This window comes from Capricornis sumatraensis, chromosome 7 (genome assembly GCF_032405125.1).
Source record: "Capricornis sumatraensis isolate serow.1 chromosome 7, serow.2, whole genome shotgun sequence".
Classification (NCBI taxonomy): domain Eukaryota; kingdom Metazoa; phylum Chordata; class Mammalia; order Artiodactyla; family Bovidae; genus Capricornis; species Capricornis sumatraensis.
The window spans coordinates 48,904,998-48,924,586 of record NC_091075.1 but is presented as its reverse complement, the minus strand read 5'-3'; positions in this window follow the sequence as shown (position 1 = coordinate 48,924,586).

Here is a 19,589-nt window from a genome sequence, read left to right as displayed (position 1 = left end):
TTCATGTCTTAATCTCTGGTTCCTATAAATGTGACCTTATTTAGAAGAAGGGTCTTTGCAGGTATAATTAAGTTAAGGAACTGCAGATGAGATCAGCCTGGATTATCCAGATGGGCCCTACATCCGATGACAAGTGTGCTTACAAGAGACACTGAGAGGAGAGAAACACTGAGAGAGGAGGAGAGACCAGGTGCAATCAGAGACAAGGATGTGGCTATAATCCAAGGGATTTTTGGAGGCACCAGAAACTGGAACAGGCAAAGAAGGATTCTCCCCTAGAGTCTTCAGATAGAGTGAAGACTCTGACACCTTTTTTTGGGCTTCTGCCCTCCAGAACTGCAAGAGAATAAATTTCTGTTGTTTTAAGTGACCATGTTTGTTTTAATAGTAACTTGTTAGGGCAGCCACAGGAGCAGACCATAAGCTCCCTGAAGTCAGGCCCTGTGTCTGTATCACTCATCAGTCCCTACAGAGAACATACCCAGTATGTAGTATAGCTCAATATATGCTTATTAAATGAGTGAACGAATGAATTAACCAACGGACAAATAATGAAGGGCACAATAGTATAGGAAGAAATATTTTTCTTCAATATGAGCCTCCAGCTTATATCTATCTAAATTCCCTATTGGAAAGGGTCCTTTGTTAGTGATGGAGACTAATCAAAGCTATGTGGCCATGTCTGAAGTATAGAAATGTAGCCAAGCCTCAGAGGACTCAAAAGGAAAAACTGGAAAACAGTCATCACCATCTTCCATCACAGCCCCACCCACAAAGCTACTTCATCCTTCTCTCTGTAGCACAATTGTCTCCATTCCTGCCTGGGGAAATCCACCCACATCTCCTTCAGGGCGGTCCAGCTACCTTAAAGAGTGACCTCTTTCTCCACCCTAACTCTGTTTTCTCAGGGAAGTTCTATGGTGAGCCAACCTTGAATCAAATGCCCACCTTTATCAGTCAGAGGCAAGGGGCAAACATGGCTATAAGGAGTCACCTACCTTCACAGTTCTTAGAGCAGAGGGCAGAGCAGATAACCCAGGAGGTACCTGCGGCAGCCACCCTGATTTTGTCCTATACTGTCTAAAGCATCTGAATGACCCAACATCTCTGGAGCTGCCACATCCTCACTGGCTGCCAGTCTTGTGAATGGACAACCAGTCAGTGCACAAGAGTGGATTTTGAAGGTCGGACCCTGCTCAGTCCTAATGCTCCCAGATTTGTATGTGTTCCCCTTGAAAAGTACTAAGAGTGAAGTCAGTCCCATGAGTATACGCCAGACTCAGGCTCTTGCTGAAATGATTATACTACAGAGGAAAGCCACATTAAAAAAAAAAGTAAGAACAAAACTACTTAGAGGCACTTATCATAATGAAGCTACATTAAATTACAACAAATAAATATCCTCTTGAAAGAACTTCTGCAGATAAAAAGCTCCAACTGGCAGAGGAAGGCCAGGAGTGTCAGCACTGGAAGAAGAAATAGTTCTCTGATTCAATGGGCTCACTTGACTGATGCTTAATCAGCCTCAAGGGGGAAAGGGATGTGCCCCCATCTCACTATTAGCCATGAGAAAGCCCTGGTTAGGATTAGCCCATCCCAGTCCCTGGATAGTGCTACTGTTATCTCCTCTCCCCTCCTGCACCAGTAAGTAAAGCCAAGAGAAGGAGTAAATAAAGCAGGTCAAGGAAAAGAAAACACAGACACAAAGGGAAAGGCAAACAGACTCAACCAAACAAATCAGAATGTGGTAGCGAAAGAATAATATCCCTCTTCTCTCTGAGACTGTGCTTCCCTAGTGGCTCAGATGGTAAGGAACCTGCCTGCAATGCATGAGAGCCGAGTTCCATCCCTAGGAAAAAAAGATCCCCTGGGGAAGGGAATGGCTACCTACCGCAGGAGGAATTCTCTCTTGCCTGGAGAATTCCATCGACAGAGGGGCCTGGTGGGCTATAGTCCATGGGGTCTCAAAAGAGTTGGACACAACTAAGCAATTAACACTTTCACTTTTCTCTCTGAAACTAGCCTGAGATATAGTAAGTGCTCAGTGAATTACAGTTAATGAATTGCTGGTTCACAGCCAAGCTCATCATTTACAACAAGGACAACAGCCAGGTACAAGAACAGCACATAAGATTATTTTCTCATTGCTTCTTTCACAAAACAACTTTCCTCATTTGTGTGTGAGGGCAACCAACTCTTGATGGGCAGAGAGGTGAGATTTTTATTCCTAACCCCCATTCAGTGCTGGAATTCATAGTGATTTAGGAAAAGCACTTATGGGAAGTTTACCATCTCTTTGCCAAGATCTCCAGTCTTCAACATGTAGGCCCCAACAGGCCTAGGGAGAGGAGTTCCCAAGTCCTCCCCTCTTGAAACTTAAATTTTTGTGACTGTGACAGTGTAACTTTTAATGAGATAGATGCATTTGAGGCTTCTCTGGTGGCTCAGACAGTAAAGAATCTGTCTGCAACACAGAAGATCCAGGTTCCATCCCTGGGTCAGAAAGATCCCTTGGAGAAGGGAGTGGCAACCCACTCCAGTATTCTTGCCTGGAAAATTCCATGGACAAAGGAGCCTGGTAGGCTACAGTACATGGGGTTGCAAAAGACTCAGACACAACTGAGTGACTAACACTTTCACTGTCTTTCCTATCAATCCCCTAACCCTCGGAATTTCCTATGATGAGAGTAATAAATATAACTTTTTATTTGGATGAGGTGACTTTGGAAATCACCTAGACCAGAGGCTAGGTGATTGACTAACCACCTAGAGGAACCAACTACTGATCAGAGAATTGGAACCTTCAGTCCCAGCCAGACCTCTGGGGAGGATGAGTTCAGTCACCAACGGCCAATAATTTAAAGAGCCATGGCTACATAATGAAGCCTCCAAAAAAGCCCAATAGGGTGGGGTTCCAAGAGTTTCTGGATTCGTGAACATGTGGAGATCTGGGGAGAAGGCATTAAAGCTCAGCAACCCCTCTTCATGCCTTGCCCTGGGCATCTATTCCAGCTAGCAGTTCCTGAATTCTGCTGCTGCTTGCTAAGTTGATTCAGTCGCATCTGACTCTGTGCAACCCCTTAGACAGCAGCCCACCAGACTCCCCCGTCCCTGGGATTCTCCAGGCAAGAACACTGGAGTAGGTTACCATTTCCTTCTCCAATGCATGAAAGAGAAAAGTGAAAGTGAAGTCGCTCAGTCATGTCTGACTCTTAACGACCCCATGGACTGCAGCCTACCAGGCTCCTCCATCCTTGGGATTTTCCAGGCAAGAGTACTGGAGTAGATTCTATCCCTTTTTAATAAAATGCTGATCTAGCAAGTATAATGTTTCTCTGAGCTCCTTGAGCCACTCTAGTAAGTTAATTGAGCCCAAGGAGTGGGTCAGGAGAACCTCTATCTATATGGGCACATCAGAAGCACAAGTGACATTGGCATCTGAAGGGGGAGGGAATGCAAGTCTTGTGGGTTTGAGTCTTTAACCTGTGGAATCCGATGCCATCTCTTCAGTGTTAGAATTTAGTTGAATTGTAGGACACCCAGCTGGTATCTGAGAATTGCTTGGTGTAAAAAAAAAGAAAAAAGAAATCATACATTCGACTTGGGAATAAAACTTGTAGTGACCTTCCTCTAGGAAGTTTAGGTGGAGTCTTCAGAGCAGAGGAACAGTTGCTCCACTTTAGTGGAATTAAAATAAAGACAAATCCCCCAAGCCTGTTCCAGCTGGTTGGTGCCACTGGAGTCAGGAGTTGTTCAGTCGAGTTAAGCAAATTGACGAGCAGCACTGGCCAGATGTACACACGAACTGGAAAATATGTCCATGGAAATTCACAGTCGCCCTCTGCATCTGCATGTTCTGTCAGCAGATGGAGAACCTACGGATAAGGCAGGTGGCAACTGTACTCGGCCTTTTTATTGAAGGGTCTTGAGTGTCCAAAGATTTTGTTATCAGTGGGAGGAAAGAGGAGCCCTGTAACCAGTCCCTCCCTGGATGCTAAGAGATAACCATACACCCTTTCTTGCCAATGAAAAGTTAGAACTGTCACCTCCAAGTCACCAAATTCTTTTGGTACACACCAACTTCACTGTTCTCTAACCAAGCTGCCTTCACTTCTCTTCCAGTTTTCCACTGGGAGGAACTTGTGGGTTGAACATCAGAAAATCAGTTCCTTCCCAAAACCTAAACAAGACAAAAGCTAAGCTCTTGTGCCCCATCTTGTGCCCCTAGTTTGCATCTCTAGGGGCCAAGGCTGCAAGTGTGGAGACCACAAGGAGAATTGCATGCTCAGGTCCCGTCCTGCCTCATTTTGCACAGATGCTCCTTAGAATTGGACTTGAAGTGCACAAAACAGGACATTGCCATCAGTGTCTTGTCAGGCACCCTGGAAAGAGCCCCCTCACTCTGATATTTTGCTCCTCAATTCCTGGGTCCCATCCGTTGACAGCTTCTTTTAATTAAATCACCAAAGCACATTACAGAGGTTCTTAACACTGAGAGAACCCTGAGGGAAAGAGAAACAAAACAGATATATCTTGATGGGCAAAGAAGAGAAGGACCAGAGATAGGATGCCAGCAGCCGTGGGAGCAGCCAGGACTAGGGGTGGGATGATGTTAGGAGTCTATCCCAAGGCAAATTGAAGGGTCTGGGTGTCAAGAGACTTCCTCTGTGCTGTGTTGATTGGAGGTCATCACATCTGGCAGCCCTGGAAGGACCACCCCCAGGGGAAGAGATGTATAGAATATGAGAATTACTAGAAACCTCTGAGCCTCCACGGCCTCTGTGACAGGGAGCCATGGCAGGAGGTAACTCTGTTTGGTGACTTCCATAAGGCCTCTCATTCCGTTTTCCCTGCAATCCAGTGAGCAGGGCTCCAGTTATCCCCACTTTAGAGACTGAAAATAGTATCAGGAGAGCTTTATAGTTTGCAATCTCACTGATTCCGGGTGGTCAACGTCCTGTTTGACAAGAGAAAATCACTTTCATTTTTTTGCTATCCACAATAAGAAGACAGAAAATGTTTCTAAGTGCCATAAAAACTCTAGGCTAAGTTCCAGCAGCCACAATCCAGGACCTTGACACCAGCGTCTTCCTTTCTGACTGTGCACCAGAACAGTCCTTTTGTCCCAGATCTCCAATCTGATGGTAAACCCGCCAAGGACTCTGTTGGCCTTCACTGCCCCAGCCTTGGTTAGGATCGCCCTGTTCTAATGTTAACTTCTGTGCCTTAGTGGCTGAGACATGGGTCATCTCATGTCCTGACTGCTCCTGGGGCCCTCTTCATACTGGTTCTCCTAGGACCTGATGGGAGAGACAACATTTATAAACCCACAAATAAGAGCTATACCTCTTCCCAGGAAAATGGGAAGCTCTTGGCTTTACTGGTTCTATGATTCCTGGATGAGTTTTCTAAGTCTGTATTCTGCAAAATGGAAATCATAATAGTGTCAACCTCATGTGATTTTTATAATTTAAATGACAGAAGGCATGTGAAGCATTGAGCATGAACATGCAGATAGATAATAAATATTATGTAAAATGTTGCTATCATAATTCACCTACATTTCCAAAAATAAGGTGTTTCAAGTGACCCTCTACAGAATGAACGTCTGCTTAAACAGTCTGTCTCAGTCTACTCCTGTTGTAGCTGGAATCTTCTCTCAACCAGGGCTGCTCTTATCTACACATGCACCAATTAATGGTCCCAGCGCCCTGGCTACATAAAAAGCCAATGCCGACCTTTCAATGCATTGAAGTTGTTCTCAAGGTTATTCTGCATATTGTTGCTCCTTGTCATTCGTTTCTTTCTGAGTCCCCTCCACATTCACACATACACACAGCTACTTTAAAAAGAAAAACGCTTTCAGAAGGCAGTAAGAAACATTTAATGTAATCCCTGTTCTATTCTCATGATTACTCATACAGAGAAGTATACTGGAGGAAATGTTTAAACTCATTAAAATTAAATAATGCATTGCCTGTGTTACTGTATCTCTTTAATAATAAAGAGCATCACTGTCTCTGTTTAATGATAAAGGTTGCCCACACTTTTGTAGTTCAAGTCCTGAGATGGCAATTGCTTTGCAAGTGCCCAGCATCACCTGTGCATTCATTTTTCTCCTAGAAAATAAGTCCTTACAATTGTTGCTTAAACCTGATTAGGATAGGGAAATGAAAGGAAACTAGGATTTTAATAGGCTGGTGAGCTTAAATGTGACTCTATTCAGCACACCAAGTCATTAATAGATGTGAATGTGACTGATGGAATATTGCATCAAGAGCTGTTAAGAAAAAGCTTCCCTTGGCATGTTCATTTCTGGAAAAGCCATTCAAATTCTTTTTTCCCCCTACTCCTCCTCCTCCTGGTACTGAAATTATCCATTTCAGTACTTCATCTGTTTTCCCTCTAAGATATAGATACAAGCAGAATCATTCATTCTATCCAACTTTCACCGGATCTCTATGCTGTACCACTGGAGACACAGCAATGATGGCACCACGGTCCTGCCTTAAAAGGACTCATGGTGCAATGCACAGCCACACAAGAGGAGGATATAACACAGAGAAAGGGAATGTGGAGGCCAGAAAAAAGGAAGAGTGCTGCTGACTTGGGCTTGCTGGGAAAGCATTACAGACAACACGTTTCAGGGGGGCTTTTAAGGTTGAGTAGTTCACCAGGACATAAGGGGCCTTGCATATGGGAAAAAAGAGTAGAGATTTGAAGGAAAGTGCTTAGTGTTTTCATAGAATGGCAAGCCCAATGCTAAGGGTAAAAGGAGAATGTCTTGTTGGTTTTGTATCAACAAATACAAAGGAAGCTTTTTCCACAAGTAACAGAAAGCTGGACCACCAGTAGCTTGAGCCGTGAAGGTGATTATTGTTTACTTCGTAAAACTCTGTGGGTTCTGAATGGCTCAAGCATCATTCTGTTACTTGGTTATGTCATCAGATACAAGCCCTGCTCTGACTATTCTTCTCTTCTCCCAACCTCAGAGCACTGGCCTTCTGCCCTGGGGCTTGTCACCCCATAATGGTGGCTGCCACAGTAGCTGATATCACATCCTCCTCTGATGTCCCAAGAAGGAAAGGAGGAAAATAAAAGTTTTCCAGAACCAAGTCCCTCAGCCAACCTCGTCTTAGATCTGAAAATAGGTCATGTGCCCAATCCCACACGTAAAGGAGAATCTGAGGGTTGAGGAAAGTGAGTCTCTGGCAAAGGGAATGGAATGGCCTTGCCTGGATTAGCACAGTGCTGATTTATCTCTGAGGATGGGCACATGGTCAGGTCAATAACCAACAGGCCACACACCTTTTATTATTAATGTTTGCTGCTGCTGCTGCTAAGTTGCTTCAGTCACGTCCAACTCTGTGAGACCCCATAGACAGTAGCCCACCTGGCTCCCCCGTCCCTGCGATTCTCCAGGCAAGAACACTGGAGTGGGTTGCCATTTCCTTCTCCAGTGCATGAAAGCTAAAAGTGAAAGTGAAGTCGCTCAGTCGTGTCCAACTCTTCACGACTCCATGGACTGCAGCCCACCAGGCTCCTCCATCCAAGGGATTGTCCAGGCAAGAGTGCTGGAGTGGGGTGCCATTGCCTTAATGCTTGACACACACACACACAAACAGCATCAAGAATAACAACTCATAATCCAGCTTAAAAAAGTAACTCACTGCCAACATAGTTAAATCCCCTTTACAGAGCCCACCAAGATTCCTTTGCTCCCTTCTTCCTGCCCAGGAGGAACCCTCGGCCCAGATTTTGGAGATTTTTCATTTATTTATGCTTCTTTTTTTCCTTTGCATATATATTTCTCCCTGTTCAATTAATAGAATTATGGTGTGTATTGAACTTTCTTGTAGATATCATACTGCAAATATTCATTTGCAAATTGCTTTCTTTTGATCAATATTATGTTTGTGGAATTAATCCATATTGATTCATGTAGCTCTAGTTCATTCCTTTTCACTGCTATGTGAATTCCATTATAGATATAACACAATTTATTTCTCCTCTGCATGGACACTGGAGAGTTGCCAATATTTTGCTGTTATAAATACTTCTATGATTGTTATTTTTCATGTCTTCTAACATACATGTGTAGGAACATGCCTGCATATATGCATGTATGTATGTGTAGATATTAATTAATCTAGGATATTTATCTAGTGATGTTTTTCCCATGGACTGTTGCCCTGCAAGCTCCACTGTCCGTAGAATTTCCCAAGCAAGAATATTAGAGTGGGTTGCCGTTTCCTTCTCCAGGGGATTTTCCTGATCCATGCACTGAAACTTCATCTCCTGTATTGCAGGCAGATTCTTTACACTGAGCCACTTGGAAAGCCATCTCATGGTATCCTTCTGAACAATAGTGTACATGTATCTTCAGCTTATCATTGCCAGTTTCCAACAGCGTGGGTAAGAGGTCCCATCACCCCATACCCTAACAAAACTTGATCCTGTCAGACTTTGCATTTTTGCTAATCTGATGGTGTGAAACAACATCTAATTTTAGTTTTAATTTGCATTTCCCTTATTAATAATGAAGTTAAGTATCTTCTCATATCTTTTCATGTGTTTGTTAGCAACTGATGTTTTCACTTCAGTAAATTATATCTTTTCTGCCTACTTTTACTAACCTGTCTTTTTCTCTTCAGTTTAGAGAAGTTCTTTATGTAATCTAGATATTAATTCTTTATATCTTCCTAACTTTTTTTTAAGGTATCTTTTGATGGACAAAAAATTTTTTGTTTTAACACAAATTGAACTTTACAGTTTTTGCGATGGTTTGTGAGTTTGGAACATTATGAAATTCTTTTTTCCATCAAGTTTATAAAGATGGTCTATTTTCTTATAAAAGCTATTAGACTTTTATATTTTAGTCTTTCTACAATTAAAATTTCAGCCCATATGATGCTGGGGATGTCACTGTATTTTTCTCCATATAATAACCGATTGCCAATAAATAAGTAAGTTGACTGAAGAGTGTCATTCTTTGCACTGAGCTGCAGCGCCAGCCAGATATGTCTGGAGTGTTCTGGGCTCTCTATCCTTTGCCAGGGATCTCTTTGCCTGTGCCAGTGCCACCCTGTCCTCACTACAGCTTCATGATCTGACTTGGGAGCTGGCAAGGAGAATCCCCCATCTTGTTCTTCACTTTCAGAGGTGTCTGTTAGCACAGCATGACGTATGGGGGCACCCCATTCCCATCTGGCTCCCTCCAGCCAGTCTACACAACACCGGCTGCTGCCTGACTCTGTAAACCACTAGTAGCCTCTTTCCCCTTTCAGCTGGCAAATCCAACAAAGGATGGGACGCTTTGTACTTCTTTGAGTTGAAAGACTCTCTTCCCATTTGAAGTCCCATCAGAAAACAGACACCCCACGGACCACCCCAAGCCCACCTGTACTCCATACCCATGCTCACCCATCTCCTTGTTTACCTGATAGGGTGAGAAATAACTTTTGATTGTATCTCTCCCAGGCCTCCCGCCTGTCCAAACTTTCAGAATCAAATTTAATGTTCAGACTTTCTCTTTCCCGTTTCCTTCCACTTGTCTTGTTCAAATATCCTACCGAATTCCAAGTTTTGTTTATGTAGTTCTGAGTGCCATTTTACATGCATTTATATTTGTAAGTGCCTTCAAAAATATTTTATGGAAAGGTGAAATCTAATTATACATACTGTTTTACAGAGAAGGGGCTACTCCTTGAGGAGATGAAGCAATGAGTTCAAGAGTGTGTGGTGCTACCTAGGTCAGAAGTCGAATCCTAATGTCCACGCCAGCGTCCTCTCACTCCTTCAGTCTCCTCCTTCTCTTGGGGGGAAAGGGGAGCCTTCTGGTTCAGAGAACAAAATGTCCAGTGGCCAATGAGGCTGACAAGGAGTTTCAGGTTCCTTTTTGCTGAGGGCTATCCAAGAAACCGTAATGAAGCAGAACTTGGCTTTAAGGAACTTGACACCTAGGCTGTGTGTGTGTGTGTGTGTGTGTGTGTGTGTGTGTGTGTATGTGTGTGCACACTGGTAAACCCACTTTTATAATTAAGTGTGTATCTGAAACTCTTCAGAAATTGTGCAGAGTTTGTGCCAATTCCTTTTTAGTTCCTAATCCCTCAGCTCTCCCCCTAAGGCATAGAGTTTTATTAACTGCTCAAGAAAGGGGGAGAAATCTTGACACCAACTTAAAAGCTCTATTTGCCCAGCAGGAACCATCATTTTTCTCTTGGCACAGAAACCCTGAACTAACAAGCCAGAGGCCCTGTCCAGAAGGCAGAAGAAAGAATTCAGCAAGTTGTGAGTGTGTTAGCACAGATGAGGACAGGCCCAAGGGCCGGCTCACTCAAGCTTGGGAGCGGTGGGAATATTCCACTGGAGAGCAAGTGGGTCTGGCCCGGTAGGGGGTGGGCAGGGAGGGAGAGGGGCACAGTCACTCCCTCAGAGCCTGGGTGGGCCCTTCTTGCCCCCCTGTGCATATGCCCAGGAGGCCTCACAGGTACATAGCTCCGACCTGGCAACTCTCACACTCAAGGGAGCATCATGGCAACCACCTGGAAGGCTCTAAAAGCAGACTGTGGCCCCAGCTCAGTCTCTGGTTCAGTGGGCTTGGAGTGGGCTCAGGGAATTTGCACTCCTAACATGTTCGCAAGAAAGTGATGCTTCTGGAACACAAACCACGGGAACCATGGCTCCACTCAATTCAGTTAAACAGGGAAAGACAACTACACAGGTGTCAGGCGCTGTGGGGACAGAGAAACAAATAAGACCCCGTCTATCCCTCCGGGATTCAGACACCTTCCCTGCCTCCTGCCAAGATGCTTCTTATGCTTTTGAAATAAGTTTGTGTTTCCAAAACCAGTTATTTAAAAAGAAACACCCAGGAAGCTTGAAATATACAGACTCCTAAGTTCCTCCCAGAAAATTCGGAATTAGGAATTTGCATTTTCCAACAAGCTCCCCAGATAATTCTTATGATCATGAACGTTTAAGATAGATATAAGGCCTGGTTTTCCAAAATGCCCGAAAGTTCTGTCATAAGACAAGCCCAGAAAACCCTACTAGTGTTCGCACGTCTGTTACCTATCATCCGTCACAAGTCATTCTAAAATAAACTGGTTCTTTCCCATAAAAGATTTCAGATGAATAGCCCGGAAGAACAAGGAGGGTGGGGATTAGTGAAAAGCAGTGAGACCAAGGATAGGTGAGGTGTAGTAGGCTTGGGTGGAAGACACGAGACGTTGAGAGGCGTCCTGGGGTTTATGAGGTAAATTACAAAATGGCCACAATGCTTGATAGCTCCTCCCACTAAAAAAGTGGAATCTATTTCTTCTCCATTTCTTGAATCTGAGCTGGCCTGTGACCTACTTTGATCAATAGAACATGGCAGGCTTATTCTAGAATGTGCCTAGAATGTGGCATGACATGGTCAAAAGCTACTCTAATCCTTTACAAGCCAGCAAGCCCCGGCCATAGACACAAATACCTGAGCAAGATAGATCAGACCAGAACTGTCCTGCAGAGTCCAATCCAAATACTGAGCCAAGTGGATGGCTGTTCTCTCAAGGCACTAAGTTTTGGGTAGTTTGTTATGTAGCAAAAGTTAACTGAGACAAGAAAGAGGCCAGGGGGTGTCCGAGGAACCCTAAAACTCAATTCCATCATTAGAGCATTTTGCCCTAGGCCAGATCTAAATACTGAGCCCCTGCTGTGTGATAAGGCCACTTTCTGGCTTCTTCACTCTCCAGCACCCCTCTTAAAATTCAGAGTTTTTCACTGAGCAGTGAACAGGAAAATTCAGATCCTTCCAACCCTCAGCTTTGCTCACTGTCCCATCGCCCTAAACAATGGATAACAGCTGCCACTTGCCTCCACTGCCATCTAAGAAGGCAAAGTGGGTCAGGTTCCTTTTAATACCCATCTGAGGAGCATCTTGGCACATCCTGGGGACAATGAACCTGGAGAACGCTCTGTGCTCTGGGTATCTACAGTGAGCTAATTCTTAATAAGCAAGGTAGCTGAGAAGCAGGTGGCCAGGTGATGGATGGAGAACTCTTAGTGATGGCCTGAGAACCTGTCAGAGGGGCTCCAGCTCTGCCTGTTCTCACTGGGAAACTTGGGACAGGCGCTTAACCTCCGTGGACCCCAGGAAGTCAGTGGCTGCATTTGGTCACCCACAAGTTTCTAAGGTTCTATAGAACAGAGGATGAAGCTCAGGTAAGAGATCTGGGCCACATTTCTGAGACAGCTCGCTTTGGGCAGGTGCGACCCATGCAATCCAGGACCCAAGGCTCAGAGAACCCCCTGCTTGGTTTAATGCTCAAGTTGTAACCATCTTTGGATCCTTAATGATCTTCTCTCTGAACTTGGGTTTTGTAAGTGAAGTCTGATGGGACAATGGAACACGTACATGAGCAGAGGAGATAAACACTAAGTGTGTCCATCTCTCTCCCCTGCCATCACACTCCCAGATGGTGTTTAGGCTCCCGAGGAGCACAGAAAGCAGGTGGCCAACAAAGGGTAATTCAGCACGATTCATGTATATGACTGGGTAAGGGGTACACTGCCAGCCCCGAGACGTCATGCTTTCTGTTCAAACCAGAACTTGCTCCAAATGCAGCTGTGAGTTCTAAGAAACATGAACAAACAAGGAAATGGCTGTGGGTTGAACTGTGTCCCTGCCCACAGATTCATGGTCTGGAGTCCTAATCCCCAGCACCTCAGAATGTGACTTAATTTGAAAATAGGGTCATTGCAGCTGTAATCAGCTTAAATGAGGTCATATTGGAGTAGGACAGGCCCTACTCCAACATAACTGGTACCCTGATACAGTGGGGAAATTCGGACCCTGACAAGTACAAAGGAAACGGCCTGTGGAGACTGTAGTCATATTGCCACAAGCCCAGGCTTGCTCCAGAAGCTGGGGAGAGATCTGGAAGAGCCTTCCCTAGAGCCTTCAGAGGAGATGGCCCTGCCAGCACCTTGATCTCAGACCTCTCTCCCTAGAGCTGTGAGATGATACGTTTCTGATACATGCCATGGCACGGCAACCCAGCCCAGGATTCTTGCCTGGAGAATTCCATGGCCTGATGGGCTACAGACCATGGGGTCGCAAAGAGTCAGACATGACTGAGCAACTAACACTAAGTTCCTCAGTTTGTGGTTCCTTGCTAGAGCATTCCTAACGGAGGAAACCTGAACGCTACCATATCTTGTCTTCCTCATGTTTCTCGCCTTTGTTAGTCAACCACAGATGCTGAAAATGGTTACACAGCAGGAAAGGGAAAGATGGTTAACTCATAATCCCTTTTCCTGTCTGTCGTCCTTCCTGACTCATCGTCAGCCAAATATAGAGTCACGGTGGTATGTGCATGAACCCAGCTGTTTTAAAACTGTTTTATATTTCACTTCTTAGTACACGCACATTTGGTGCAGCGTTTTGACTCTTCTGGTAGGAAAAAATATATATATATTTTGTATGTATGTATATATATATACACACATATATATTATATATATATATATATATATATTTATATATGGGTACAAGCTGCAAAATATGAATTACGTAATTTAGGTGATTATATGAGTTAAATGCTCTTATGTTTGCATTTAAAAGAGGCATTGCAAAATATACAGATGAATAGTAAAAGTCCTATTAATAATTAAAATTTTAATTTGTCTTTACTTAAAACAACCTTAAAGAGCAAATACAAAATGTCATCACAAATCAAAAAACAGGCCATGGAAGAAAGGAAAAAGTTTTATATTGTACCACTTTTAAACAGTACTTGTTTTCCACATTTTGAAGAAAAAGACCTGCATTTTCATTTTGTGCTGGACCCTGCAAATAACATAGCTGACTCAGTTCTAGAATAAGCCAGGAATTGCAGGAAATGATATTTCTACGTAGGTGCTCTGAACTTTTGGCTTTTTCCCAACTCCAAAATCTGGATCTCCTTGATACTATTTCTTATAACGATTCATATGCACACAGCATACACAGATTTTACATAATCACAGTGCTCAGTGTGCAAAAATGTCACCTTTTAAATTTCCCCATGACTGATGTAAGCTTAGTTCTTGAGATGCCATTTACCACTGATGGAGGAAAAAAATTTTCCAATTCAAAGAAGTGCAGTGATTTTGGGGTTGGAACTCAATCAATTCAGGATACTGTCCCTGTAAACTTTCTCTTTCTCTCTCTCTCTCTCTCAGACACACACACACAACACACCCTACACCTCCCCAGGGAGGGATTAAAATCTGGGAAGAAATTCCTGGCTCCATCATGAACACTCATCCACGCTGACTGAGATGTACCGTGCCCTTTTGTCTTTACCCTTCCGTCCTCATCTGTCTATAGACGTTGCTGAAACGTGAGGGCCTTCTCCGCCCTCTGGTCCACACAGCTCCTTCTGCGTCTCTTCATGATCACAGAGAAGCACTTCCAGGTGGGCAGAGTTAAGTCGCTGTGACAGAGAAGGAACAGCCCACAAGCAAAAATACTTATCTGACTCATTACAGAAGAGGCTTGCCATCCCCGGGCTGAGACACACAGGCCATTACCTCTACTTTCTCTTTCAGCACAGCAGATATTCTTTCCTCCTGTAGGAAGTCTGCTGCCTCCTCAGGAAGCAAGTCTTAAGTCCTCTCTACTTTGCTGCTGCTACTGCAAAGTCACAACTGATTTGCAGAACCCCTCAAACTTACCCCGGGTTTCTACTAAGACAGGCATTTGTCGATGTTCCCAGATGGAAATCCATCATGGCCTTAACCCTGGGGACGTTCACTCTGCTTGTCCATTACCACCAACAAGCCATTGATCTTTATCACCTCTTTGGAAGAAAAACTGATTTTATAACACCATAAACTGGCCACATGTATTAGTTATCTATTGCTGTATAATGAATGATTCCAAAATTTAACAACTCAGCAAAACAAATATTGATGATCTCATAGTTTCTATGGGTCAGGAACCCGGGCGTGACTAAGCTGGGTGTCTCTGCCTCAAGGTGTCTCCTGAGAATAGGGTCAATCTTTCATCGGCTGGACTGCAGTTCTCTCAAGGCTAGATTGAGAAAGGATTCACTTCCAGGCTCCCTCACGTTATATGCCGGGCCTCTGAAGTCAGCCTTCCAGCTCCCTTACAAGGGCCTCTCCACAGGACTACCTCACGACGTGGCAGCCGGCTTCCCCCAGAGCCAGCATGCTGAGAGAGAGTGAGGGACAGCTCCCGAGATGAAAGCCACTTTCTCCAAGTGACATCTCATCACTTCTGCCATATTCTACTTTATCTGATCTAACATTGTGTATTCCATTTAAAGTATGGCATTAAAACCATAACATCACTCTAAGACTTATGACAAACTCTGGCTGCGAAATACCTTTTGTCAAAAATAAAACCAAAAAACAAAGTTCTTAATAGCTCAGGCTATCAAGACAATTGTGTCCACCACTGTCTCTTAAATTCCATTCAGAAACTTGTTTGAAAGCCATTATTCAGAGATATCTTAGCACTCCCCTCATCCCCTGGGAGCAATAAATACTTTGTGACCAAAAAAAAAAAAAAAGAGAGAGAGAGAAAGAGAAGAAAATAACAAAAGCCAAAAAAGGAACCAAGAGGCAAACCTTGGTTATTATCCTCTAATTTTCCCCTATCATACTTACTTGACAAGGCATTTGAATGTCTGAAATTTATGTTTGGGCAAAGAAATCAAGCAGATAAAGTGAACCAAATGAATGGGTCCAGGCAGCTCGACATGCCATAAAAACTCCAGGGTCCCAAGGACATGACTATTTGAGTAAAGGTTTAGATCTACATAAACTTGGCTACCATCAGCGGAAGGATATCGAAGTCGCTGTTGACATGCAGTCCATCTTTACGCGTGTGTATTTCCTTCTCTCTGGCTCGTCCAGGCTGCTTATTCAACTCCACATCAGCAAAAGTTTCACAACGTCCACTGTGAGATCTCAGCCATAAGATGAAATTTAAGTGGTCTTCCAGTATCAAGTAAATGAGGAAAATTTCACTTTCTTCCTTCTAAAAGTAAGTAACAATTGTTTGAAGGTTTCTTAAAAATCTAAAAATAGAGTTACCATATGATCTAGCAGTCCCACTCTTGGACATAAATCTGAAAAAGACAAAGCTCTTATTTGGAAAGATATGTGTACCCCAGTGTTCACAGCAGCACTAGTTACAATAAGCCAAGACATAAAAGCAACCTAAGTGTCCATCAATAGATAAATGCAAAAAGAAGATGAGGCATATATATACAATGGAATATTACTTAGTCATAAAATGAATGAAATAATGTCATTTTCATCAACACAGATGGACTCAGAGATTATCATACTAAGTGAAGTTAAGTCAGGTGTAGAAACACAAATACCATATGATATCACTTACACATGGAATCTAAAAAATATCAGATAAATGAACTTCTTTACAAAACAGAAATAGACTCACAGAGACATAGAAAACAAACTTATTGTTACCAAAGAAGAAGGAGGGGTAGGGATAAATTGGGAGTATTAGATTAACACATGCACAGTACCATATATAAAATAAACAACAAGGATTTACTGTATTGCACAGAGAACTATATTCAAATCTTATAATAATCTATAATGGGAAAGAATTGAAAAAAGAATATAGATATATATGCATAATCCAATCACTTTGCTACATACCTGAAACTAACACAATATTATAATTCTACTCTACTTCAATTTTTTTTTTAAAGTATTCAACTTGGGTGATTATTTTCTTCCCCATTTTAGGGAAGTTTTCAACTATTATCTCCTCAAGTATTTTCTCATGGTATTTCTTTTTGTCTTCTTCTCCTGGGACTCCTATAATTCAAATGTTGGAGCATTTCATATTGTCCTGGAAGTCTCTGAGATTGTCCTCATTTCTTTTAATTTGTTTTCCTTTTTTCCTCTCTGATTCATTTATTTCTACCATTCTATCTTCTATTTCACTAATCCTATCTTCTGCCTCTGATATTCTACTATTTGTTGCCTCCAGAGTGTTTCTGATCTCATTTATTGCATTATTCATTATATATTGACTCTTTTTTATTTCTTCTAGGTCCTTGTTAAACCTTTCTTGCATCTTCTCAATCCTTGTCTCCAGGCTATTTATCTGTGATTCCATTTTGATTTCAAGATTTTGGATCATTTTCACTATCATTACTCGGAATTCTTTCTCAGGTAGATTCCCTATCTCTTCCTCTTTTGTTTGGTTTGGTGGGCATTTATCCTGTTCCTTTACCTGTGGGGTATTCCTCTGTCTCTTCATCTTGGTATAGCTGCGTTTGGGGTGGCCTTTCTGTATTCTGGGAATTTGTGGAGTTCTCTTTATTATGGAGTTTCCTCGCTGTGGGTGGGGTTGTATAAGTGGCTTGTCAAGGTTTCTTGGTTAGGGAAGCTTGTGTCGGAGTTCTGGTGGGTGGAGCTGGATTTCTTCTCTCTGGAGTGCAATGAAGTGTCCAGTAATGAGTTAAGAGATGTCTATGGTTTTGGAGTAATTTTGAGCTGCCTGTATATTGAAGCTTATACGAATGGCTAACAAACACATGAAAAGATGCTCAATATCACTCATTATCAGAGAAATGCAAATCAAAACCTCAATGAGGTACCATTTCACACCAGTCAGAATGGCTCCGATCCAAAAGTCTACAAGCAATAAATGCTGGAGAGGGTGTGGAGAAAAGGGAACCCTCTTACACTGTTGGTGGGAATGCAAACTAGTACAGCCACTATGGAGAACAGTGTGGAGATTCCTTAAAAAATTGCAAATAGAACTGCCATTTGACCCAGCAATCCCACTGCTGGGCATACACACCGAGGAAATCAGAATTGAAAGAGACACATGTACCCCAATGTTCATCGCAGCACTGTTTATAATAGCCAGGACATGGAAACAACCTAGATGTCCATCAGCAGATGAATGGATAAGAAAGCAGTGGTACATATACACAATGGAGTATTACTCAGCCATTAAAAAGAGTACATTTGAATCAGTTCTAATGAAGTGGATAAAACTGGAGCCTATTATACAGAGTGAAGTAAGCCAGAAAGAAAAACACCAATACAGTATACTAACACATATACATGGAATTTAGAAAGATGGTAATGATAACCCTGTATGCGAGACAGCAAAAGAGACACAGATGTTTAGAACGGACTTTTGGACTCTGTGGGAGAGGGAGAGGGTGGGATGATTTGGGAGAATGGCATTGAAACATGTATACTATCATGTAAGAAATGAATCGCCAGTCTATGTTCGATACAGGATACAGGATGCTTGGGGCTGGTGCACGGGGATGATCCAGAGAGATGATATGGGGTGGGAGGTGGGAGGGGGGTTCAGGATTGGGAACTCATGTACACCCATGGCTGATTCATACCAATGTATGGCAAAACCAATACAGTATTGTAAAGCAAAATAAAGTAAAAATAAAAATTCAAAAAAAAAAGTATTCAAAAAAAGAATGTGTGGATATGTTTTAATTACTAAGTCATGGCCAACTCTTTTGTGACCCCTTGGACTGTAGCCCTCTTGGCTCCTTTGTGCATGGAATTTCCCTGGCAAGAATAGTGAAGTCGGTTGCCATTTCCTTTTCCAGAGGATCTTCCAGTGATCGAACCCATGAGGATTTGTCACTGAGCCACCAGGAAAGCCCCCCCAAAAGAATAAATAACAATAAAAATAACAGCTACTGTTTGCTATGCACATATTATCACTTACTTTGTTGTTCACTTTACATGCATTGTCTTATTTAATTCTTATCCTCTCAACAACCTTGCCAAAGAAATATTGTTCTCTTTTTTTTTCCCCAGATGAGATAATCAGCTCAGATTAATTAATTCATTTTCCACAGCTCATGCATCTGTATAATGGGAAGTGCAGAATTCAAACCCATATCTGAGTCTGAGTCCATTCTCTTCACAGTATCACCATTCAGGAAGCAAACCTGGTATACACATCTTCCTGTAGTATCAGTTATCTACAAAGAGTTAGGAGGAAATACAATTTTCATAGATTATTACATCTAGGAAAAATTAATATGCATTATTAAGATCAAATAAATGCCATGGGTTTGTGGGCTGGAACACACACGCAGATCTCTGGGGAGAAGAGTTTCCTCTTGGTTGCACTTGAAGTTTCCTTCATAAAAAAGTTCAAGAAGCCCAACACCCACCCCCACCCCCACCTCCCTACAAGTAAGCAAGCAACAAGCTAAAATAGCAAGACACCAGACAAAGTTTTTCTTTTTTTTTTTTTTTTGTTTCTAACTCAGTCTTGATTCCTTGTGGGCCTCTCACAACACAGCAACTGCTATACAGTGAGAATGGATGGCTGCCTTTCTCATCCCTGCACCACCCACCTTGCCTTTGAGTTTTAATACAATCCTATTGAGATCCTTTCAGAGGAATGAGATATTTTGATTTGTTTGTTGATTTCAAATGCAAATCCCTGGGAATATCACAGCAATTGCATTCTAATTCACCTGAGTCTATGCTTTTGCTTATTAGAAAACAATCTTTGCAACAGGAGCAAGTTGTGCAAAAGATGTAGAGATCAGGAAGCA